Source organism: Herpailurus yagouaroundi, unplaced genomic scaffold, assembly GCF_014898765.1.
Source record: "Herpailurus yagouaroundi ecotype Mexico unplaced genomic scaffold, PumYag 77, whole genome shotgun sequence".
NCBI classification, from domain to species: Eukaryota; Metazoa; Chordata; class Mammalia; order Carnivora; family Felidae; genus Herpailurus; species Herpailurus yagouaroundi.
The window spans coordinates 50,018,654-50,045,751 of NW_024412388.1; the positions used below are offsets into that span (position 1 = coordinate 50,018,654).

At 40.0% G+C, this 27,098-nt stretch overlaps 1 long non-coding RNA gene across 1 annotated transcript in view; it reads right to left on the bottom strand.

Moving 5' to 3' along the window:
- LOC121027224 (uncharacterized) overlaps positions 1–27,098 on the bottom strand; it is a 143,887-nt gene that overhangs the window by 70,321 nt on the left and 46,468 nt on the right. The window contains exon 2 of the long non-coding RNA XR_005788612.1: positions 4,501–4,633. This is a non-coding gene — a long non-coding RNA (uncharacterized LOC121027224). The remainder of the gene's footprint in view (positions 1–4,500; positions 4,634–27,098) is intronic.

Sequence of the window (27,098 nt, forward strand, 5' to 3'; positions counted from 1 at the left end):
CTGAGAGCAAACTGAGGGTTGATGGGGGGTGGGAGGGAGGAGAGGGTGGGTGATGGGTATTGAGGAGGGCACCTTTTGGGATGAGCACTGGGTGTTGTATGGAAACCAATTTGACAATAAATTTCATATATAAATAGAAAGAAAGAAAGAAAGAAAGAAAGAAAGAAAGAAAGAAAGAAAGAAAGAAAGAAACCAGTTTGTTTTGAGTATGATTCATCAACAAATAACATTAGAACAAGGTTCCCAATGAAAACCTCTTATAAATTTCAATGAGATAAAGAAGTTTCCCTGATGTAAAAGGAGAATGAGATTCTCTGGTTGTGGCAAGAGAGTGGAAAGATTCAGGGTTCTGTAGTGGTGAATAATAATGTGAGAGGGGGGGGAGTGACAGACTCTCCTAAAAAAATTAATCTGATCACTGAAAAGAGTAATTTGTTGAGTGTTCTCAGTCAGTCACAGTGTGACTGGATGAAGAACCAAGAGGTCAAGTAGGAAACCTAGAACTAGGTTATTAGAAGCATGGATAAATTTTGCTGTAGTGGCTTCTGCCCTAAGATAAGAGAGATGAGCCTTTGTAGCTGGTTCAGTATTGAAGCCATAGTAAGGGATAGGCTTTTTATGTATCCCATAGGTTGAGCTAAAACCTAAGGGTTTGTCCAGATTATTCATGCATGAACAGACAAATGCTTTTCATAGTTAAGGATGTCTAAGGAAGGAGGTTATCAAAGAAACGTTTTCAAGTTCCAGAAGGCCTGTCCATGTTTGGGCTCCCAGAGAAGGGAGTAGTTTCCTGAGGATTTAGCCAATCCATAAACAAGTATGGAAATCTCAGAAAAACTTGTCATCCATTGTCCGCAACATCCAGTTAAACTGAGAAATATTCTCAATTGTCATGTTGTGAGAGATGTAGGAAAGTTTGCATATCTTTTAGTCTATTAGGAGATCATGGTTTTTTTTTTTCCACGGATAGGTCTTCCCCTAAAAAATGGACTATGTTTTCGTAAAATTGTAACTTTTTAAAATGTTTATTTTTGAGAAAGAGAGAGACAGAGTATGAGCAGGGGAGGAGCAGAGAGAGAGGGAGATAGAATCTGAAGCAGGCCTCATTCAGGCTCTGAGCTGTCAGCCCAGAGCCCAATGCAGGGTTCGAACCCACAAACAGTGAGACCATGACCTGAGCTGAAGTTGAACACTTAACCAACAGAGCCACCCAGGCACCAAGGTAAAATTATAATTTTATCTTCTGAAACATTAAGTCTCTTTCTGCCTGGACTAAGAAAAAGAAAATGTGATCTTTTTACAGGCTTACTTGTTCTCTGAACAAAGTAGGAGATCATCTACATATTGTATCAGAACTGAATTATAGAGGAAATTTAGATTTTTTTTATTATTTGAATATAGTTGATACACAATGTAACATTAATTTCAGGTGTACTCCATAGTGATTCAACAACTCCATGTATGCTATGCTCACCCTAAGGGTAGTTATCGTCTGTCACCATACAATGCTATTACAATACCATTGACTATATTCCCTATGCTCCACCCTTTATTCCTATGACTTATTCATTTCATAACTGGAAGCATATATTTCCCACTCCCCTTAACCCATTTTGCCATCCCCCAACCCCCTCCACTCTGGCAATCATCAGTTTCTTCTCTGCATTTATAGGTCTGATTCTACTTTTTGTTTGTTAGTTTAATAATTTGTTTTAAAATTTATATCATTTAGAAATAGAATGGTGCTTCAGTGAACCACTGGGGCACTGACTGCCCTAGGACCTTTTCTATCCTCACTAGATGAAGGCAAAAAGCTTTTACCTGTCCTCTACTAGAGGCAAACTGAAAAAGGCAGAACAAATGCCCACTACAGTGAAGCCAGTGGCTTAAGGATGATACTTGGGTTAGGTATTACCAAAATATCATGGAATTATAATTTTGTTGGTAGCCCCGAGATCTTGAAAATCAATATCTTCATCCATTTGGTTTATTTACTGGAAAGATAGAAGTGTTTACAAGATCTGGTTCAGGCTATAAGAAGGCCTTTGGATAAAAAGCCATAAACAATAGGTTTGAGTCCTTCCTTTCCTCTGGCTTCAAGGGATATTGGAAAAGTTTGGGTAATAGTTTGGTAGGATCTACCTGAAATGTAATAGGTTCTGCACCAATTGTTTTCCCTATGTCAGTTAAATTTTTAATTCATCGATTGTCAAGATCGTTAGATGAGATATGCATCAATTATAATGGAGAAGGCAAAGGTACATCCAAAGCAGACACAGTTTAATTATAAATAGAGGAGACTTCTGGAACCTCAAGAAATTGTCCCCCTGATGTGCTAATTACAATTCCATTTGCCAAGTAAGTCTCTTATTAAACTTGCAACAATAGTATCATGGAGCAGGAAAAGAATGTTTTTCAGTTGAGGGTTATAGTTAAGGACTAGGAGATAAGGAATTTGTGAGTTATTTGAAATACCTACCATCTGTGTGGCATGTTTACTGCAAATAAGAAGTTGATCAAAGGTGATAGAATTTAACATAGAAAGAATAGCATACATATCTATAAGAAATAGGGGAGGTTGACCATTTATATTTATAATGATTTACCTTGCACGTTAGGACAAAAGCAGAATATTGGACACTTTCTCATTCCTTGGAGCAATCTCATTGATCTGAATTAAGAAACTTTGTCTTGGTTTTTCTTTTCCCAGATGGGATAATCTATTTTCCATTGTTCCTTCTCTTTACAGTTTCTATAGGTATTCTTGTCAAAAGGTAGTCTGTTAGCAAGTGGGCCACCGACTGATTGCTCTGCAGAGCCATATGTTTATTTGAAGTCCTGTTTCATTTGTGTTCTAGAGCACTTACAAAATGTTCTACCAGATGTTGTAGTTCAGGTAAAAGGGCTATTTCCTTTTTAATTTCTGTTTTCTTAGTCAATCTTCAATAAAAGTCATGGGTGCTGTTGGTGCTTTCTCTAACTCACAGATGTTGTCAGCAATTATTTTTTGGTCTATCCCAAAATCTGCTATATTTTTCTCTTTTCTCTATTTGTATGATTAAATATGATCCAATTAATTTTAATGGAAATGTTTAAGAAACATCTTTCAGGAGACTTTACCCTAATTTCCAGGGCTTTCTTTGGCCATCAGGCTTACTATGAAAAGAAAACTCCTATAGGTCCCTTTCTGGGTCAGTTTAATTCTTGTTGCCATCAAGGATCTACCATCTAAGATTCCAACCAACCTGTGTAAAACTTGATATAGGTCAGGCAACCTTGGTTGTATGCATTCAAAACAGTTCTGAATTCTTCTAAGAATAGTTGCTGGTCATGTCTGGGTTTAGGGAAATCCTTATTGTTCTCAATTTAGCTTGGGTTCATGGCTTTTAAGAATAGTTGCTGGTCATGTCTTGGTTTAGGAAAATCCTTATAGTTCTTAATTCAGCTTGGGTTCATGGTTTTAATTCTACCATAGCCAGCATATCTGGCTCATAGGCAAGATGGATGTTTAGAGGCAACTGACACTTTGACGTCTTCAAGAGGGTCTTTTGGAAAAGGTAGAACATCTTGTCAAGGTGTAGAGGTAAGAAGAGTCAACAGAGATAAAGAAGCAGAGAGATCTGAATAACATACAGGAGAACTGGTTATAGGGAAGCAACCAGAGGACAAGGAAGAAAATGATTTTTTAGAAAAAATGAGTGTAGCATACAATTACTTAAGTTTGTTAAATTACTCACTAGCCTTGGCCAAAACATCCTTTAATAAAGCAATTATTTTAATCAGAATTTCGTTTGAAGGCTTCTGTGTACCAATCAAACAAAAAATGTTACTCATTGGGCCTGAGAAATATTAATTCCTTTTACCTTCCAAAGCATCTCTCAAATGAATAATTTTGTTCAAGTTCAAACATTCCCCAGAGTAGCCACTGAAAGGCTAAATCATCTTTGGTGAAGTTACGTCATGTAGAGAGGTAATTGAAAAAGTTAGGATTCTAATGAGAGTACCTATAAGACAGTTTTTCCCAAGACTTGGAGAGGATTTATATTTAAACAACCCCATGAGAGCTGGCAATAGTCAGTTGAAATTGGTGCTTGTGCACTTTGTGTCTCAGTGCCCCAATCTGACAGTTGGTAGCCTCCAAATACAGACAGCACACCCCAGAATGTAGAAAAAGAGAAAACAGTCTCTGGATCAAAGCTAAGTTCTTAGGACAAAATATTTAGATGGAAGGAGAACCTTACTCATGGGTGACCCACAGCAAAGTTTGTATGGATGCTGGTCTGGTAAGAGCCACAAACTCACCAAGGTGGCTCAGACAAGAGGCTTACAAGGCCTATGCAAAAGCACAAAACAGAGCAAAGGGGTAAAAAGGAATGGCCTTTGGTTACCAAGAATGCTAACCAAATGAGAACTAATAACAAAACCCAATTACTAAACTGAGAATAGATATCCAAGAACCTCAATCCAAGAGTATGGAGTTCAGACCCAGTGTTCACTTACCACATAAGACACTGAGTCTGTAAGCTGTGAGCATCAAGGCACAAGGGGCCTCTCTGGATGCTGTACCTGCTTGAAGCCTGGGGTCCATGCAATGAGCAGTGTAGACTATAGCTCAGTGGTACCTCCAGAAAAACTGGAAATAAACAAAAACCACCAAAATGAGAACAAACACAGTCTATTTATTAAGAGTTTGCTGCTGTAGCAAGGAATTAGTTGCTGTCACTAACGTTTGGTAGAGATTCAAAGGCAGGCAGGCAGGGTAGTGGGAAATCTTTTCAGAAGGAAAAATGGGAAGGTTTTCGGCATGCTTTAATTGGAGGTTGTTGATGTGGGGAAGCTGGAGTCAGGCTAATAGAAGAAAGGTACCTTATGTGATCAGTTTGAGGAGCATTTGATTTTCTCTGCTTGGTTCTGCGTTGAAGTAAGAGCACAGAATAGGGAAGTTGGCAGTCACTGACCAAATCCAGTTGCTTGTTGCAGAGGCTGTAGGTCAGCGTTCTATTGTCATATACGGTCTGACCATTGTCTATTTATATAATCCGTCTCTTGACCTTTAAAATTTTCTGTTTCATTTTCCTTTAATTGTCCTTGCTCTTTGTGTTTATAATTGCAAAAGTTTGGCACAATCTAAATATCTAACACTAGGTGATTATTGGTGGCTATTAAATTTGTACCATTTAATCCCCTAATGTTGGCCATTTAGAATTCCTGGGCACCAGTTCCAAGTGGAAAGAGAGATGAGGATGCAGATTCTTTAGGCTTTTAAATAGGCCACTCCAGCTTAAGTCAGTTCTAGTCCAGGACTGACTGGGTCTTCAGCAACACAGGCCAATGGAAAAGCAAGGTAGATAGAAATTAACTGTATGGGGATAGGGTATAATAAATGACAGCAGTCACTACTATTTTTAAGTCATTGAATCCTCACAAAATCCCCTCAAAAATGCATTTTTAATCTCCATTTTACAGATGAGGAAATTGAAACAGAAAGGCTAAGTAATTTACCCTACAGGGGCAACTAGTAAGCAGCAAAGCAGTATTCAAGCCCGGGCTGGACACACTCTTAAGGACTATGGTTTTAGCTGACTTAATGAGGGAAACTATGCCTGTGAGCAACCAGAGCTGGACTCTGTAATGGTTAAGACAACTGGATGTGGAGTCATCCATATCTGAGTAAAATCCCAGCTCCAGCACATACTGGCACTGGGACCTTTAGCACATTTATTAACTTATCTGAGCTTTGAGTTTCTCATCTGAAAAATGGAGAGAATATAGCCAGAGCCAGATGAAATCTACCAAGCCTTCCAAGCAGCTGTATGTAATGCATCAAAACATTATTGAAAATGAAATTAAGTAGGGAAAGTATTTTCCAGAACTTCTTTCACAAAAATAGAATATGTAGCTAGGGGGAATATTTTTTTTTATTCTTTCTTTCTAACATGAAATTTATTGTCAAATTGGTTTTGATACAACATCCAGTGCTCATCCCAACAGGTGCCCTCCTCAATGCCCATCACCCACTTTCCCCTTCCTCCCACCCCCCATCAACCCTCAGTTTATTCTCAGTCTTTAAGAGTCTCTTACGGTTTGGCTCCCTCCCTAACTTTGTTTTTCCCCTCTCCCTCCCCCATGGTCTTCTGTTAAGTTTCTCAGGATCCACATAAGAGTGAAAACATATGGGTGGAATATTTTAATCAATTGCTGGTGATATGGGAGCAATATTTAAAAAAATAGTTGCTAAACCACCTACTAAGGAGTGGTACGTCTGATTAACAGTTGGGCTTTATGAAATCTTGGGCCAGAGTGCAACTGTTCTGCAAAATAGAAGAATGGCTGGCTGGCCAACAGGAATCCTCTTTTTCTACTTCCCCTACACTACCCTCAGCCTCTCTGTAAGAGCTAGAAATTTAAAGATGATCAATTTGAAAGAGCACAAATTATTCAGCTGCCATGATGCCCATGTGCCTTGACCTAGACCAGCTAAGCCTAAACTTGTAGAAATTTTATGAAGATTAAGTGATATTAGGCACAACCACATGCTTGCCAATATTTAACTGGTTTGACCTACAAAAATGGTAATATGGTATGGTTCAACCCATGCAAAGTATTGTGAATACTTTCACCCAGGACTTTGTCTGAAGTAAATCCTTGATGAATAGTAACTAGTCTTATTATCACTTGTTAAGAAGAGGCCAGCTTACTTAGACCTGTTTCTGTCAGGCAGAATTTTAGGTCCAATCTAAGGGATGGGGAATTCTCAAATTATGGTGAATCCTGGCATCATGGTTTGGAACATTAGTGTGTTTGTAGCAGAATGTCTGCCCATCAGGTGTCTGGCACAAGACATAGCTCCCAGAAGGGAGTCCTAGCAAGAGTGAGGCTATATTGTTGGAGTTTCCTAACCAGCAGACTGTGAGGGCTGAGTCTACATTTCATCAGGATATAGTAATGCACATAAGGACAGTGAAGCAAAAGCCCAGGCCTTGCACAAAGCCAGTCTAAAGGGGAAAGGGAGGAATCGAAGAGTAATTGTTTGATTTCTTCTTCTGTTGTCAATCCCAAAATATTTTCTACGGTAAAACAGTTTGGGTGTAAGTTTCAAGGAAAGAAGTTATGAGATCAGAGAACTTCACCCCTACGTTGAAGATGTACAATGCACTTTCATCCAATGATCTTTACTGGACAAACATTTGTTCAAGGCTAATAGATGTACATTAGAGGCCCTAAAGAATCTTCTCATAAAGATGTTTAATTTTGTTAAATCTGTATTTCTCAAATATTTAACAACATAACTTTTATTCTTCATAAAATGCTTAACATTCAGTGGAACCTAACTTTTCAAAAGATGCTTTAGGAAATGCTTCCCTGGATGATAAATTTCCTAAATGGATATTCTGTGCACTTAGCTCAACTTCTTAACTTCTGTACTAGCTGGAATAGAGTTGAATTTAATAAAGGTTTTTTGAATTTAATATGCATAACTAAAAGTATCAACCAAATTATTTCTCACATACCTTTCAACATCTATGGTTCTGTGATTCATAGAGGTACCTAAGAATATATAAGAAATGACCATCACCAGTACCAAGGAGACAATGGTTAATAAGGACACTCTGTTTTTTTTCTTTAGTTCAAATAAATGTTTTGCCTTTGACCAAAGAATCAAAGGGAGTTCTGAGTAAAATAAAGAAGGTCAAGGAGAGCTTCCCGGAGAAGGTAAGCTTTGAAGACACCAGTGTAAGCGCTGACAGAGATGATGAGGGCCTAGAATGATAAGGCTGTAAACAACAACAAAAAAAAACAAAAAAAAAAAAAAAGGAAAGACAGGTGTATTAAGATTGTTCTGATTGTTTTTATTTTTTAAATGGCTTTAAAGTCTTTGAGATTCCTTCTATCAAGTAGTTGGGTCTGTGTCCCCTTGATTGCTTCTACCAATAGGGTATGTCAGAAATGATATTATGTGACCTCAGAGTCTAGATTATAAATGGTCATGCAGCTTCACCTGTTGTCTTTGAATACTTATTCTCCCAATGCTTCTCCCTGGGCCACTCTTTCTTAAAACCCAGCCACAATTCTGTGAATAGATTCAGCTCCCTGAAGAGGCCACACACTGCTACTCCAAGCAACAGTTTCAGGTGAGCCCAGCCTTGGGGTCATCCCAGCCCAGGTGCCAGTGATGTGCATGAAGGAGCCATCTCAGTGTTGGGATCTTCAGCCCCCTTGGTAGTCCCAGCTTTTGAGCTATTTGAATCACCCCATCTATTCAAGTCTTATCAGCTGAGGCTTCAAACATTATGGAGCAGAGAGACACTGTTCCCCTGGTACCTTGTCTGAATTCCTGACCCACATAATCCAGGATGCAGTCCACAGTTTAGATCACTAAATTTGGAGGTTGTTTTTTTATGCCATAATAGATAACTGGAAAAATCATGATGGCTACAAGTGCAAAAATCCAATCAAATTAGTGTAAGCAAAAAAGGAGAATCTATTGAGCCAATGAATCTGGAAAAATCAAGGGCTGAAGTTGGCCTCAAGGACAATGGTCCAGGAACTGATGTTACCAGAACTCTCCCCACTTGTTGCCTCTAATTCTCTCTCCATATTAGCAGGAAAGAAAACTGGTCCCTCCCAGGGTTGGTTTTCATTTAAACTTCAAGAGAAAGACATTGGCCCAGTTGGACACTGTGCACTTTGCTAGGTTAATAACTACAGCTAAAGGATTGGAGGTCTAGGAATGACCTAATCCAGGAGCTAGTTTCTCTGGCCAAGGGCAGGATCTATGATAAGCAACCTCAACCAGAACATTATTAGAGCAAGAAAATTTACCCCAAAAGACATGGCTATTCTCAAGAGACAAAGCAATCTGTATTAGAGTGGCTTAAAATATTATTTCAGGGGCACTTTCTGAGGCAGAGTAGCTCCATTTATCCACAGAAAGAGTGAGGTGTGAGATGAGAAATTCACCCCAGCTGAAGATGGGCAAAAAAATATTAAGCCCCCAAAAGACTTGGAAGAGTATGCTTTGCCAATACCCACTAGATATTTTTTAAAAAACATGTGGTACATACTTTCACACTGGCCACTTCACTGAACCCTTACAACCACCCTAGGAGGCAGGTAATGTTAATCCCCTGTTACGAGTAAAGAAAACATAGCTCAGATAATTAGAATTACTTGCCCAAGGTCATATACTTCTAGGGGGTCACAATACATACACAGCCCAGGCTTCAGTCTCCAAATCTAGAACGCCACATACAATTCATATTAAGAGCACTGAAACCCCTGGACAGGGTGTCATTCACCTAGATCAAAAAAAAAAAAAAAAAAAAAAGCTTTAAATTTGTGTACACAAAATCTAAACACAAATATCCCAAAGTCCTGGTTGTTCGGATATAAATAAGGCAACAGGGAGTCAGGTCTTGAGACAGGCGGAGACATTAACCACAACCTAAGGGATTTGTTTTCTCCATTGTCTAAGTGCCCTTGGACCTCAGACAAACCCCATATTTCTTGGAAACGTGTATTCCTCTGAGAGCCAGGGAAGGCGTGTGGTCCAGTAAATGCAATTAGCAGTCTCACCGCGCGTTTCCTCGCCTGTTGTCTCCCAGAGTGCAGTCATCAGAGAGCTCACAGTTTCAAAGCATGCTCTTCCAAGTGACAAGAGTCGCCAGCAGATTTAAAGTGGATCTGAGATATCTATCTAGGGAGTTTGGGGGATATATGAAAATATTTACTGAGTATCTCCTTCGGACAAGACTCTACTCTAGGCGCAGAGTAATGTAGGAGTGGGAGAGAGACAAAGAAACAGGAAGAGACCATATAAGATATAGATGAGACTCTGGCAAGTTTTTAACCTCATTTACAATGTGGGATTAATAATAAGATGATAATACACAAATTTATATCTCTAGCCACTCTTGTAGTTCCAGCCCTTTATATCCAAACACCTATTTGAAATTTGCTGTCAGATGCTTCACAGCAGCCCCAGAATCTACATGACCAAAGCAGAAATAATGACTGTCTCCTTCAGTTCTGCACCTTCTTCAGTGTTTCTAGCTTTGTTAAAACAAACTAACAAACTTCCCAGCAATTCCATCCCAACATTCCTATCAAATTGAAAACCTCAAGCATTAATTTGGAAAACGCATCAAATGCATCACCTTCTCATGTCTGAACTCCAAACCAAAGACAGGCTTATGCCCTTTTAGCCACCAGTGGCAAGGGGGCTAAGTCTGTATTTTTAGTTGTTCCTTGCACTTGACTGCCTGACCTCCCAGCAAACAGGTACACCTAGTTTTGTGACAGTGTCTGGGACCCTGCAGCATTTACTGAGATGGTCAGGCCATTCACCAATTGTTTTGAGTGGTAACACTCCATGAGAACAGGACCATGCAGGCCACAGCTCAGAATTTATTTTTTTCTCTGTACGACAATAATTAGCAAGACTTACCCCTTGAATTTATTTCAAGTTCTTTAGAACCCTTGGCTCAATCACTGTAGTGATTATGCATTGAGAAGAAAGACTTCATTGCAGTCAATGGGATTGATTTTGGAAATATTTAATTTGTACCTTCAAAAGGGATAGAATTAATCATATTATATCAACAGATTATACCCTTGAATATCTCTCTCACTGGACCATGAGCTCCTTAAGACCAGGAATAATGTCTAAACCATGTCTCTTGTTCTCATGGAGCCTAACACTGTCAGTCTCAGAAGATGTGGATTGAATCACTTTAGACACTATACTTCCTGTGGACAGACATGGATTTTCCATTTCTTTCAATTCCATTATAAAACCAAGAGACACTTATTGAATTTAGGGTCTTGAGTTTTAGTCCATGGTTTTTAGTAATTAGACTTCAATTTGTACTTTTAATTATATAGCTAATTGGAGTTGATTTCAGTGGATAGTCCACCAAGGTTGGAGTGAATGAGTGTAAGGGTTGCTCACTTTTTGGCAACCATTTTGTGAGTAAGGAATTTAAATCTTGGAAGTAATACGGCATTGTGGTCCATCTGGGCTGAGAGAGTGCACTTATTCTTTGGGTGCATATGTCAGCATTAGTGTAAAGAGAAAGGGGGCTGTGAGCTGAACTGCATGGAAACCACTCCGTTCCTGTTGGTGCTGCAATTCCATAATATGTGGCATATGTGTAGGAGAGTCAAAGCCACAACAAGAGGGATGGTGGCTGCATAGGCAGCATTTAGGTTGAATTGAGATAGGGGGTGTCTCTTGCATGGTACTGGAATCAATCTGGTCTTGCTCTCTCTTGTTTCCAGTGCTTGAACACCTGTTTTATATTTGACTTTTCATAGCTACCCCACTAGCTCACATACCACACAGCAGAAATACAGGCATGGTAGGTCTGTGATTGCCTTGTTTTTTAAGTAAAGTACAAATGGATGGGAAATAGATGTAGGAAGAAAATCATAAAAGGCATGACTGCCTAAGGTATTTATTCTCTCTGTGGATAGTATAATTCTACTCCAGAAATGTTTCCAGGGACTGCAAAGTGTTATAGAGTGAAGGAAAAACCCTATTAACAGGGACCTTTTGTCTATATCTTCTGTCCAGACAACTGGGATCTCTTTAAGGTGCAGCACCTGCCTCTATATGAGGCATCAGTTAAACAGCTGGTGTTGGTGGCTTCTTCTACTGACAAGTTCATTCCTTAACCATTTTCTATTTTCTGTACCTCATATCTCATACTGTTCTGGTCTAGAGTATTCTACTCAATGACTTAACTGTTCATATTTGCATCCTATCTCCCTTCCCAATCCCACTTCCAGTGTTTTTGTAGTTTGGAACCCGGATTGCTCTGGCTCTCCACACCAGCTACCTTGCTTCTAGCTGTTCTGAATAACTGATCCCTGCTTCCCAGTTCTAGGCCTCTTTGCCTCCCTGTGAAAAGGACCCCTAACAGTCTCATCCTTTGGTACAGGCAAGGCCTGGACATATCCTTGAACTCTTAAAGCTACATTTTGATAATACAGCACTAAACTGTTTGGGGGCAGGAAAAATCCATGGAAAGTAAATTAAAATCAAAGGAAATATCTGAAAAAGGCCATAAAAATGATTGGACACATCAAGAGTTTAAAATCTATCCAATGGTTTTCTAAAATTACTATTTCCCAAAAAACAGACATGGCATATTCCTGCCCACTATAGTCAGCAAATTTTTGTTGACTAACCTAAATAACTTGGAGCCTCTCTCACCCTCCTGAAAGCATAAAACATCTCCTTCTCTGAACAAAGGAATGAAAGGTGAAGTAAGAGCCTGAATGAACAATTATCTCCAGAAGTTAAGTACAGCAATCCCCAAAAGTACTGTGACAATTTTTTGGCTTCATTAGAGTTGTATCTAACCTAGTCTATAAATCAGTCAAGGAAGGTAATGAAAGACTGAATAGATGAGGGGGAAAAGAGGATGTTAAAGGAAAGTCTGCTGGGAAAATCACCCACCTCTGGAATTACCATGGATTCTCCTTCCAAAAAAAAAAAAAAAAAAAAAAAACGTGTGCATGTGAATTATATTCCATTTACAAATAGTGATTGAGACCTTCTTTACACCAGATACTCCATTCAAGAAGAAGCCAAACAAAGCACAGCCCCTGACCTCAATAAGCTGACAATCAATTAGGTAGAAACACAGCTAATAATATTAATATAATATGACAAGCCCCAGATGCTAGAGGACCACTGCATGGGCCGAGCCAGAATGCCCAAACATTTCCTGAAGGGCACATCTGAACTGAGCCTTGAAGGCTGAGTAAGAATTATTGAGATGGGCCTGAAATTACCCATAAGATTTTTGCTAGTCTGTCATAATAACCCATACACATTCTGGGGCAGGGATACTTGAACACTTTCTCATTGGCTTTACAATCTGGTCACAAAGAGAAGAGTTTTGCATACATACAAAACAGATACAGGTACTGCTCCAAGGTTGTAAATACAGCCTAGCCATTGTGGTTCCAACTGTATTAGTTCTAATTTAGTGTTGGTAAGGGAGAAAAAGCAGAATCTGAAAGGGTCAAAGAAAAGTATCTTTATCGTTAGTATCAAAAATTTCTCTGAGCATCACAGAGTTAGAAACAGGCTCCTATAAAGATAATGAATCTAATCCTCTCAGAGAAAACTGAGGCAGCTTGACAAATTTCCTTGGTTAAACACACATGACCAGAAAGTGGTGAAGCAGGACTGAGAGTTCCTTGAAAGTATACTTAGGTGAATATTTCTAGTACTTAGAATATAGCTAATGCTCAGTAAGTATTTGCTGCATCAATTAACAACCTTCTTTATAGGGTGATTTTAGGGCAATCCTAAAGCACTGATTTCCAGAAAGGCAGCTGAGATCAGGATATCACAATAGATCAATGCAAGAAAAAAAAGACTATCCCTCAAGTAAACCACATATGGAGTTAGAGTTCAGAGACCAAACAAAACACTCCATGTCCAACGGCATGATGTAGTCATGAACTGTATCCTTAGATACTATGAATTTCATCTCAGCAAACCTTTTTCAAATACCTACTGTGTACCAAGCATTTGATTCATCTCTGAGATTCAAAGATTAATAAATCAGTACATGACCTCTGACTCCACTTCCTAGGAAAAGAGACAGTACATCCACCCAGAATGGTTCACCAATTTCATAGAAGCAAACATGAAACATTAAGGGACCAAATGAGAGAGGGTGTTTGGTTCTTACTTAGATGAATCTATAAAAATGAGAACATTTTATCTTAGCCTTGAATTATGATTCAGTTTTCAGCAGAAGACAGGGACATCATAGGCAAAAGGAAACAAAATGAGAAATCAGACAGAAGCTAGACTTTTATCTTAGCCTTGAATTATGATTCAGTTTTCAGCAGAAGACAGGGACATCATAGGCAAAAGGAAGCAAAATGAGAAATCAGACAGAAGCTAGACAATAGTATTTACACCTGGGAATTGGTAAGAGGTCTTGTGCAGCAAACATGGAAGAAGTGCCTCCATAAGAAGTAACTCAAAGACTGGCTAGACTGGGAGGTACAAAGCCTAGGTAGTCAGAAGAAGAAGGTAAAATTAAGTAGAGCTTAGATCATGTAGCCGATGCTATTGGGGCCCCACCTGTATCTCTTCATCATATACTATTTCTGTACAAGCCACCCCAGTTTCCACTGCTATCACCTATGACTCTCTAGCTGCTATACTCCACTTTTACTGTAGGCAAGCCAGGCCAGAGTGCTAGAGAATTGATGTCTGCTCTCTTCCCTGTCCAAGCAAGGACTGATGGTGGATAAATACCTCTCTTCACTTACCTCAGGTAGGGAAAGCCTGCCACGTGTGCTACCCTGTAGAATTAGGCTCCAGCTGCCCATGTTTTTACCTTCTTTGGTAATAATTCTCTGCCAGCTTCCTTCTTCACTCTCTTACTGAGGTTTCCTAGGATAACCCTCAAAATATACCATACACATCTGACTTAGTGTCAAGGTCTGCTTCTGAGGGGAAGCCAAACTAAGACATTATCAGAAAACTATCACAAAAGACAAAGTCATTATCAGGAAAAACAGAACCAACGGTCAGCTTTGAAGATCAGGACAATGCTACAAAGAGAAAACATAGAGCACTTAGGTGACTCAGTCTATTAAGTGTCGGGCTCTTGATTTCAGCTCAGGTCATGATCTCAAGTTCATAAGATCGAGCCCCACATTGGGCTCTGCACTAACAGCGTGGAGTCTGCTTGGGATTCTCTCTCTCCCTCTATCTCTCAACATAAATAAATGAACAGTTTTTTTTTTTAATTTAATAAAAAAAGAGAAATAAAACTGGGGAAATAGAACCATAAGCCAGCAAGCAGGAAAGTGAGAGAAGATGCAGTATATAGGCTAAGAAGGCAGTAGGTAGGGGCACAGAAGAGCAAGAAGTTCAGAACTAAGTCTATGAAAATGATAGTTTGATGTGCCAGTTACTTGACTCAAGGGCAAGCCTAATGGATTGATGGGCACTTAATCATTTTGATTTGGGGAACTCTTTGAGAAACTGATGAAAGCTTTGAACTTTCTATCCAGAAGACCAAAAAAAAAAAAAATTACATACAAACAATTCTGCTTGGAACTTCAAGGGATTCCCAAACCCCAGATTAAGAACCTCTGATTAAAGGCTCTAAGTGAGGCTGGACTCTGAGGACCTTGATTGCCTGCAGAGTACTTTAGCATTCATTCCATAGGCAATGGGGAGCCAGCAAAGGTTTTTACTATCAGAGTTCTCAAGTGGTTATAGTTTTCCATTCTAAATGGAACCCAAGAAATCTGGATGTTTTTAACAGATTGAAGAAGAGATTGGGGGAAAAGTGCATAGATAATTGAGCTCCTTGTTGGCCAAAAACATTTTCTACCAGATGCAATGTAGGGCTTCAAAGGCTGCTGGCTGCAGAATCCAGATGCACCTCAATGGATGCCATAGGGAGTCACTTCTGCAGCCAAATGTTTTGGCCTCAAAAATTCCTGGAGCAAGACAGACACTGAATGGAGCTGGAAACAAACTCAGGGCAAACACAGCCTTCTATATGACTATGTATAACAAGTCTGGGGTGCAAAGTGGACAGGGGGAAAGGGACGGGGAGAGGGGAAGAGACAGAGGTGGAGAACAAAACAATCCATTTAAGAGGGATAAACAGAGCTGGGAAGGCAAACCAGAAAAAATGTAAAGTAGGACCTATCAGAGATATATTTGCAGGAAATAGAAGCTAATTTGAGAACAAATGAGAAAGGTATAGAGAGGTGGGGGAAAGGTAGTAACTGGACTGTAAGGATCTGGAATTAATTTTTTCTCTCTCCTCTATAACGATTTAAGGAATGGCTATCACATTTTGAGTATCTCTTGCATGGAAAAACTACATTCAACATCACTATATACAATAAACCTCCAAGTAAGGTTTTATCCCCACATCCCAAGTAAATAAATGGAGACCTAGAAGAAACTTGCACAAAGACAATAGGTGAGAATGGTGTAACTGGACTTTGAACTTATGCCTGACTTGAAGTCAGACAAATTGCTAGTTCTTATTGCCCTCATCCCAGAGCTCTGGTTTGTAGACCAAACACAACCAAAGCAAAGAAAAATACACCAAAACAAAAATGAAGAATTTCCCATGCCTTGTTTTTTGGGGGCTAAGCTGGTGGAGTCGGAAGAGTTGCTGTGGATGGTCACCATGACCATATACACAATAACATCTGAACCTTCACTATCCAAGCCACCTTCCTGGTACAGTCCCACTGCTCAGTCAGGGAAGGACCTGTGGGAAAATGGAAGACTTGGCATGCTAGAGGCAGAAGGACCTCAAAGTGGGTCATCCAGACAGACACCTTCAAGTTTCTGGAGTAGCCTATAGTATGGCAGAAAGCATGGATGCTGAGCCAGATGATTTTTTTTTTCATACCTTTCTTTTCTACTTTTTATTTTTTTATTTGAATTCCTGTTAGTTAACATATAGTATAGTATTGGTTTCAGGAGTAGAATTTAGTGATTCATCACTTACCTATAATACCCAATACTCATCCCAACGAGTGCCTTCCTTAATGCTCATCACACATTTAGCCCATCCCCCATCCAACACCCCTCCAGCAACCCTCAGTTTGTTCTCTAAGACTGTCTTATGGTTTGCCTCCCCCGTTTATCTTATTTTTCCCTCCCTTCTCCTATGTTCATCTATTTTGTTTCTTAAATTCCACATGAGTGAAGTCATATACTATTTGTCTTTCTCTGACTGACATATTTCACATACATAATCCATTCTAGTTCCAGCCATGTTGTTGTAAATAGCAAGATTTCATTCTTTTTTGATCACTGAGCAATATTCCATTGTATTTATGTGTGTGTGTGTATGTATATGTATATGTACACATATATATGTATATATATACACCACATCTTCTTTATCCATGGACATTTGGAGCCAGGTGATATAGGTACAAACTTTGCTTGACCACCCATTACCTCAACAGCTCTCTGAACCTCTCACAGCCTCAGTTTCTTCATTAGTAAAAACCAAAACACCTTTTCATGGCTAATGTGATAATTATACAAAATAATGGATGCATGGGTCTATTGCAGTGCCTGGCACAAACCAAATCTTGAAAACTAGCAATTTTACATTCCAACGTCTCTTCATTCCCCTCCTTTTCTATTTGAATACTTTTGTGTATGTGTTCCCTATGAACCCACAACCAAGGCACCCTGGTTATAGCTCTTTTCCTCATTTTACCTCAACACCCCTATATATGACATCTAGTATAAGAGCAAACTAAATTTTATTTGAATTGTGTAATTTGTAAAACTTGTCCAGTTCTATCATAGCATTTATTGTTTCCATAAACCTAGGAAGTGAGCCAACAGGAATCATTACCCCTTTGCTACCATACAATGGAGTACTACTCAGCAATCAAAAAGAATGAAATCTTGTCATTTGCAACTATGTGAATGGAACTGGAGGGTATTATGCTAAGCAAAATTAGTCAGAGAAAGACAAGTATCATATAACTTCACTCATATGAGGACTTTAAGATACAAAACAAATGAACATAAGGGAAGGGAAGCAAAAATAATATAAAAACAGGGAAGGGAACAAAACATAAGAGACTCTTAAATATGGAGAACAAACAAATATGTTTGTGGGAGGGGAGATGGGCTAAATAGGTAAGAGACATTAAGGAATCTACTTGCGAAATCATTGTTGCACTATATAACTTAGATGAAAATATAAAAAAATAAATTGAATAGAATGAAAAGAAGAAAGAAAGAAAGGGGCTCAGAGAGTAGGTATTATGTGCCCCAGGCACATAGCAAGTGGCATAGCAAGTAAGGGTCTGGCTGGCATAAAGGAAGAGAACCAAGAAATATACAGGTGCTACTATAACGAAATAACACAGATTGTCTGATTTCAACAACAGGAACTTATTGTGCACAGAGCTGGAGATTGGGAAATCCAAGATCACAGTGCTGGCCAATTAGATTTCTAGTGAGGGCTCTTTTCCTGACTTGTAGATAGCCCACTGCGCCTTCACATTATTGGGGGTGGGTGTTGTCTCCGATCGCTCTTCTTGACACTAATCCTACTGGACTGCCCACCCCCTTATGACCTCATTTAACCTTACCCTATGTCCAAATATAGTCACACCGGGGTCTAGGGCTTCAACTTCTGAATTTTGTAGGACCACAAACATTTGGTCCACAACAAGAGCCTTGGATAAGTTGCTTACCTTCTTGGGGCCTCTTTTCTTCATTTTAAAAAGAAAACAAGGCAGTTTGAGATAACTGTGTCCAACACCCCTTTCTGTTCTGATATCCAAGGATTCTACTAACTCCTAGTAGGTATTATCCAGCAGAAATTTTTCCTGGTCCATACACAATGTCATCTCAAGTTTTTATTTCAATCTGCCTCCCAGGCAAGGATATCACATTTCTACTTTCAGTGAGTTTCCCCTGACAGAGCTCTTATTCATTTAGTCAGTAAGCATCTGATGAGCACCTGCTGTGTGTCAGTTATAGGCTAGATGCTAAGGATATAACTTCAAACAAGAAAAATAAAATCCCCACCTTCCAGTGTAGAGACTGAAGGAAATAGTTTCAAGTGTCAGTTATAATGCTGTCAGATGCAAATAATAGACATTCAAACCCCAATTCAAAACATGATTTAATATCTATGGAGGTTTTATTATCTCACACAAGTTCAAGGTAGGTGCTATGTTCTGAAAGTTTATACCGCCCCCCCCCCAAATTCATATGTTGAAATCCTAACCCCATAAGTGATGGTATTCATAAGGTGGGGGGGTGGCAGTTGCTTTTGGAAATTTCTTAAATCATGATGGTGGAGCCCTCATAAGTGGAATTAGTGCCTTATGAAAAAGGCTCCACAGAGGACAGAGCAAGAAGGCACAGCTATGAACCAGAAAAGAAGCCCTCACCAAACACAACCATGCTTGGACTTCCTAGCCTCCTGAACTGTGAGCAATAAATTTCTGTTGTGTATAAGCTTACCCAGCCTGTGGTATTTTGTTATAGCAGCCCAAACAGACAGAATTCCTTTGAGAATGTTTTATGCACTGTCTCAATACTGGTGTAAAAAATTCAGCTCCTTTTCATTCCAGCACATTGGCATTGCCACAAGCTAGCTATTTTTATAGAGACAACATGGCTGCCATAGTTTTAAGGACCCACACGTAAAGCCATCTTGCAGCACAGGAAGCAGGGGTGTGGCTTCTTATATATCTTTTTGTCAGTAAAGAACTTTTTCCCAGAGCCCTTAGGAGACTTCTTCTCTCAGACATTGGCCATTACTGTGTAATATGCCCATCCCTAAACCAGTGCCTCAAAACGTGAATCAAGCTGCATGAATAGACAATGAGGACTTACTCCTAGAGTAAGCAGGCAGCTGAATAAATCAGTCTTGCAACAAGGAGGAGAGTGGCTGTTGGCTGGACAACTACCAGCACCTACAACACACAGGTCACCACTTTAAGGAATAGAAGAGAAGGAAGCCTGAGATACTAAGGGAGCAAATAGGACAGGGTCTTAAGGCAGCCCACATGAGAGTGTGTTGAAAATAAAAAGCCATGGTATTTAAGTTAGACTTTTAAGATGTTTGAGGAAGAACCAGAAATGCAACTGCTTTCAGGTGAAGCCGTGATATTTACAGACTCTTGTGTGCCTCTGGCATCAGATGACTCCAGCGGGATATTGCTAGCCCTTTGCAGCGGTGTCTTAATCAGGGCTCAGGACCCGAGGAGACAACCTACCCCACTCCGAGGGAGGTTGGGGCCCAAAAGGAACAAACAAAGGTCAATTCTAATGATGAGACCAGAATGAGGATTTAACATGCTGTAATTCAAGAAGTGTGGGTTTTGTAGTCCTACAGCCTTGAGTTAAATCCAAGCTCTGCTACTTATTAGGAGAATTATTTAAACTCTTTGGATCTCAGTTTCCTTATCTGTAAAATGGAAATAACTAGTTGGCCTATAAGGATTAGAAATAAGGTGTGTAAAGCAGTAACAAAGTGCCTGGCACACAGCAGCCACTCAGCAAATGGTAGTAAGTGGGTAGCTAGAAGAAAATGCAAGTGGAAATTGATCCAATATACACAAGACAAGAAGGATGAACAAACCCTGTGAAACGAATTTAAACAGAGCTCAAAATTTAAAGTTAAATACTATTTTCATAGTTCTTTATAATCAGCAAAACCCCTTTTTCACCTGTCATCCCATTGGATCTCTCTAATCAAGACATCATTAGGATTCACCCATTTTACAGATCAAAAAAACTGAGATTCAGTGAGGCTTAGGCTCTGACCTAGTTTGTTTTTCTCTGATTCCATGACAGAAGAAAGTCAGTAGGCATTTTCTCAGGAAAGGTAGTCTTCAAGAGAGATTTGTCTGCGTTAAAAAGTCAGAAACAGTAGGACTCTGAGAGTAACCCATTACTGAGTCACCAGCTCCTTCTCCTTGAGGGTCTCCTGTGGAGAACAGTGTTTCTGAAGCTTTGTTATGCATTAGAATCTCCTAGAGGGCTTGTTCAACCACAGATTGTAGGTGGGACCCATAGAGAATTCAATTCAGTTGGTCTGGGGTGGGGCCTAGTAATCCGCATTCCTAACAAGTTTCCAGATGATGCTGATGCTTCAGAACCACACCTTGAGAACCACTGGCTCAGAGAGTGAGCCCCAGAACTTCGGTCAGGGCTTCCAAATTTAAGTGTGCATAAGAATTACCTAGGTAGGCTGCTGAAAATGTAGTTCCTGCTTCCTCCCAGAATGCAGGTTCAGAGGCACAGAGGTGACTGGTGTAGGAGGTACATCCTGCTTTCCTGGAGAAAAGCTGATTGGTTGACTCTATCAAGATTTTCTTGACAGACACCCCTAATTATGCATATTTGTTTACATATTATTTACTTTTACTACTGTACTAACACCTTATTTTATGTATTCCTTAAAATCACAATTTTTTAAATTTCATAATTATATATGCAAATGTTCAATTTTCCCACACCCCAATGACTGCTTTGCACCCTCACTTTAGGGAGCAGTGAACTCACCAAGTGCTGCTCAAAGGGTGTTCCACAAACTGGTGGCATCAGCATCTGCTGAGATCCTATTTCAGGGACAAGCTCAGAGTGCCAGCCCAGACTTCCTGAATCAGAATCACTGGGACTGAGGCTGTCAGTGTTTCAACAAGCTCCCTAGTGATTCTGTGGATAATAAACTTCAAGAACCACTGTTAGCTAAATACACAGATGGGGCCGAGGGGTTTTAGCTCTAACATGAGGACGGATCAGAAGTGCAATCACAAGATACATCTCAGCTGGAGCAAGTTCTTAAACTTCAAGACGCCGGAATTCATCCCCCCCCCCACCCCCAACCAACTTTTTTAATAAACAGTTTGAGCCAATGATGATGGTATTTTCATTCACAAATCTACTGTTATTATGATACTCTTTCCTTGGCATAGTGTTGTCAAAGAAAATTATTGATTTCTATGAAATGCAAAAAATCCTACCTGGTCAGGGAAACAACAGTCTCAGTTTGCCCAAGGCCAAGGGTATTCCCAGGATATAGGACTCTCTGTACTTAAACCAAGAAAATCCTGGGAAAATCAAGACAAGTCAATTACCATTCCCGTTAATCTTAAAAATAAAACTGCCAGTTATTTAACCGGCAAAAGATGGGTTTATTTGGGAATAACAGAGAATTGCAATTGGAGAGAAGCAAGATTTGGCAAAACCATAGACAAGTCTTCTAAACACCAGAGGGGAATCCTCTTTTATAGAGGAAAGCAGGAAATTGGGAGGGGGGGTTAAATAAACAAAAAGTCCATTGGATTAAACTGGAAGCTGGAAGTATAGTGGTTTTTCATTGGCTGAGTTGTGACTGTCTCTCATTGGCTAGGCTATTCCCAGACTATGAGGAAAGCCTTTCTTCCTCCTGCTGGGGTAGTAAAATAGTATCCAGGTGCAAAGTTCCTTTCTTATCATGTGTATGCAATTGCCTATAAGTGGTAGGATAGGAGAGCCGCCCCTGCCAAACCTCCTGACTCCGTTCTAGTACATTTCCCCTTCATTAATTTTCATAACTCCATTATGACAATGTTTGATATCTTGAAGAAATCAACTCTTTTTCTCTTCTACCAACTACACAACTTCTGCATAGGGTGAGTGTGGACAGGGCAAAAGAGCCCTAGACTTGAAGACCTGGTTCTGGCTGCATTTAATAGCAATGTGACATGTCCAAGTCATTTCATCATCTGCAAAATGGGGACCAAATCCACTGCCTTCCACACCTCACAGGGTAATCGTCAGGGTGAAGTAAGTTGGTGTTATGAAGGCACTTTATGTATTACAAAGTAGTGTAGGAACATAAGGGACAGCCACTTGGCATCACAGGAAGAGCAGAAGTTTTCAGACAGACAAATCCTAGTTTCAACCCCAGCATCACATTGTGCACATTATTTTATCTCTCTGGGATGATTCCCATCTGTAAAATGGGGATTCAAATTACCTTTCTCATAAAATATTGAGAAGATTAAAAGAGATGGTGGTCGCTAAGCGCCTGGCATATTTGAAGCTCCAAAGTATTAGTTCCCTTCCCCATGATTATAAGACATTCAAAGACTTAATGATAGATTTTTGCAGTTAATGCAATGAATAGCATCATTATGCTTGCTTCCTGAAGTGAAAAGCCACAATAACACTCCTCCCTGCTCCCAGGGCCCCTTTGATGTGGCAGGGGGTGGGAAAGGATGTTACTTCCACTTGGTATAACCAAGCCAGAAAAGGTTGTCCAGTTCCTATCCACAGAGGAGTGGAGAGAGCTACTAGCTTAGAGAGGCCAGAGGCTGAAATTCACAGTGACTTTTGCATCTGGGAATGCTAAACCTGTAACTTCCGCACCTGTTTAGTCATTTCTTCAATAAATCATAACTTATGTGAATAGATTTTTTTAATCATCTCAAAAAATTTCAAAAAAAACCACAAAAAATATGTACAAGCCTGGCTTGTCCTCACAGCAGGAAAAAAAAAGTGCCTATAGTTGAACATCTCTTTTCATGCAGGGATTTTGTAACATTTCATTTCTAAAGGATCTCATCCATTCACCAAGCATTTACTGAGCCAGATATCCAGTGTTTTGAGCATCTACTTTGTGCCAGGCTTGGCACATAACAGATATGAATAGTTTTTACTTGGCAAGAAGCTCACAGATACAAATAAACACTGAGTTAGAATCCACAGTGAAAAAAAAGTATTAATAGAGGTAATTCTGAGTGATGGTAATAGCAAAAAAAAAAAAAAAAAAGTTTAGAAACCACACCTGGGCAGTGATAGAAATGGTCCACACTGTAAATTAAGTGGGATTGATGGAAATTATCACCTAGTAGCCATTGTCTTCCCCTTGGCACATGGCCTCTTCCACAAAGCCTAGGAGTAAATTTTAGCCAGTGGGATATGAGTGTAGGTGTAATGTCCAGGCTCTGCTTTTAAGGAAAATATATGTTCGTCCCTTTCCCCCACCCCCTTCTTTTTGGATAGAACCCAGGAATGGTAGTGAGCAATCTTGGACCATGTGGTTGACAGCATCATCTAAGAATGTCGCAGCAACCAGAGAGAAGAGACCTGGGTCCTTCCTTCATGAATGCATAAATCAGAGCCACCCTAGTAGCAGCACATTTATATGACAGAATTGAACATCTGTCTAGATATGCCTCTATTGACTTAGGTCTCCATTATATGCAGCCATATCTATATCCTTTTACACCTACCTATAGGACAAGTCATTTGTCTGGATGAATTCTGTATATTTCAATTGACAAATATGTCAAGACGAAGAGATGTACAAACACAAGATGTCATGAAATTATGAACTATAATCAAAATTATAATAAGGAGTGCTTCTGTGAGTCCTCCAATTGTTTGCATGTCACTCGGAGGGCATAGAAGCCTGAAATCTACAAAGTATCTATCTAGGGAAGCCAGTGTTAGAGTCTTTCTGGATCCCACCCTCTACTGTTCTTTTCTTCTTCTCCCAGAATGAGCCGTTTGAGTTTCAAGTCCAAATCCCAGGGCTGTCTGAGGTAGGAGAGTTTGAGTAGCCCTAGAGCCACCTCCAAGGTCTCAGCTTCAATACTCTTTTGCCCATACTTTGACTAGAATGTTGCTTCCAGGTATATGGCTGGTTTTCTGCCACAGATAGAGTTCCTGAATCCCTACTTCAAGTCTACAGTCTAGACCACAAACACTTAGAGGCAGGGACTTTGTTAATTCAGATTTTCATTCCCAGCTAGTTCTGGACCTGGCACAACACAAACACTTGTTGAATATTAAGGGGAAAAAGTGAATGAATGATATGATATATTCTACCATTGTCCTCTTAGTAGCCTTTCCTCATTTCCAATCCTCTACTCCAAAGACCAAAAGACTGTCAAGGAATCCTATTGACTGACTGGTACCCTTCTGGATTCCTTTTGTAATACCACTAGATTCCCAGGCATGGTACATCTGACTTCTACCTATAGGAAAATCCCAATTGTTTTCGTTGTTTTATTTGTAGTCTTATCCACCTTGCTTTCCAGGCAAGAAGGGGCCTGCTGATTTCCCTAGGCTGGAATTCAAAAATCCAAGGCTGGGAATAAGTTAGATGGCTAAAACCATGGAGTACAGAGGAAAGGAGAATCAAGATCCCTATCCTGAATAAGTGTGGGCCTTAAATAAAAGTATAGTCAAACATATCAAGCTCAAGACAGTGGTCCAAGATCTGGCCTGTATGAGCTCTGAATGACAAAGTCTGTTCAAATAAAATATGCAGAACACAGAGAACCCAGAAGACAGAGACTAGAGAGGTGAAGGGCAAGAAATCTTTTATAGGTTGTCTCTAGGAAGCTTAATGCTGAGAAGAGAACTAGAAAGGATTCTGAGACAAATCAGTCCTGGCTGCCTGCTCAGACCATGACTTGCACTCATATTCTTTGGTGATCTTAATTGTCCATCATGAAGAACCTTCCATCACATGTCAGTTCCAGCCCTCCATAATGCAGATGCCAAGATGGAAATAGAAATGCAAGTGATTTATTGAGGACAGTGACTCCAAAAGACAAAAGGGGAAGGAGAAGGAGTGGGTAAGCTGCAATGCAGACTTTACAGACTTGGATCTTTCTCCTGTGGAAGGAAAGGGGGAGACAGGGAGTTTGGGAGAAAGAGCCTCAGGCTGTGGTTCAACTCTGAGAAAGTCTCCACCAGCCCCGCAGCAGCCTCATTGCAAAGATTGTTCACAGAGATTCCTGGGATGAGCACAAATGGCATCTAGGTTCACCCTGACACACAGTCACTTTCTTTACAGCTCTCAGAAAGACTCAAGCAAAATCCAGGCTAGAAGGTCCCTCAGAGATCATCTTTGCAACATTTTTCAAAAGAACTTTTTGCAGAGATGAGAATCTTCTGTATTTGCCCTGTACAATATGTTAGCTACTAACCATATGTAGCTGTTGACCACTTGAAATGTGACTATTGTAACTGAAGAACTAGCTTTTTTTTTTCATTTAATTAGTTTAAATTTAAATTTAAGTCATCATATGTGGCACAGATATAGAGTCCAATTTTTTTAAATGAAGAAATAGAGGTGGATGCCTGGGTGGCTCAGTCAGTTAAGCATCCAACTTTTGGTTTTGACTCAGGTCATGATCTCAATTCATGAGACGCAGCCCCATGTTAGGCTCCATACTGATAGCATGGAGCCTGCTTGGGATTCTCTCTCTCCCTCCCTCTTGCTGCCTCTCCCCCACCCAAAACAAATTAATAAACTTAAAAAAGAGAGAGAGAGAGAGACAAAATGGAATATGTCCAAGCACATATGAAAAGTTAAGGGTAGACTCAGGACTTGAACTCTGTCTTTTTAAGTACAGCTTTCTCTCAGTCAACCACTCTGAATCAGGATATAGAACATAGCACTTCTATTGAGAAACTTCGGTCTTCATTTACAAGTTGTTTCACATGTTTAAGGGGTTACAGACTTGGATCTTTCCTTAAGTACTCAGCAGCTAGTTTCATGCCAAAAGAGACCTCTTGATTTATGACTAACCCCTTGTCCTTCATCCTTGCTCTTATCCTTGGCTCCTCTGACCTTTGCTGCTTAAGTTTTCTGCTCTCCTTCATTTCCAAACTCAGGTGCTCCTCTATGACAGTTTAAACCCCCACCACCTACCCCCAACACCGTACACAAGGGTGCTGCCAATGGGAGTTGAAAATCCCTCTGCCTGGCCATGACCGTGGCCTTTGTGTTAATCCAGCTAAAGCTCCTGCAGAGCCCAGGGTCTCAAATCCCCTCTTGGGCCTTTTTCTCCTCCCTGATCTAATACCACTCCATCACCTGCAGCCCAGATGGGGAGACCACAAATCCCCAGGAATGCATTCCTAGCAGAGGACATGTGATTGCTCCAAGGCTTACCATTCATTCCAAGACCTGGAATCTGGCTGCCTCAGAGAGTACATGCTTCCTTTGGGCCCAGAAGGGGAGAGCACTTTTCCTACATCTTCTGAAACACAGGGGCCTTCACTGAAGCCAGACATCATAGAACAAATAATAACCAAAAAAAGGACTTTTAGAGCTCCCCCCCCAATCTTTCCTATCCTCGGCACCCCAAGTCCCCCTTCTTTTTGAATAAAATTATCATCACTTGTAAAACCCATGTAGACGTTTCTCATGTGCTATCTTTCCTCCTTTATCTCAGATTGCTTCAGCTACAAACACATTACATCCAGATCCCTCAGTTCTTTCTTTTCTGCAACAGCATCTTCTATCATTTTAATACTTCTCTTTATCTAAAAATGAGTTACAGAATTGGTAAGTAAGGCAATCAGACAATAGAAAATGGAAAGGATGAGCTGGTCAGAGAAGTTTAGAACTTTGATTCAAAATGGAAAGTATGTCCTGAGACCCCCTTTAACATAGAGGTTGGCATGTCCTATGGGGAGTACAGATGCTTTGCTGGGCTGATTCACTGTGGGTTTACCATCCACACTAACCCAGGTAGTGTGACAAGTGACCAGAATTGATGATATGAAACTTCCATTTATTTAT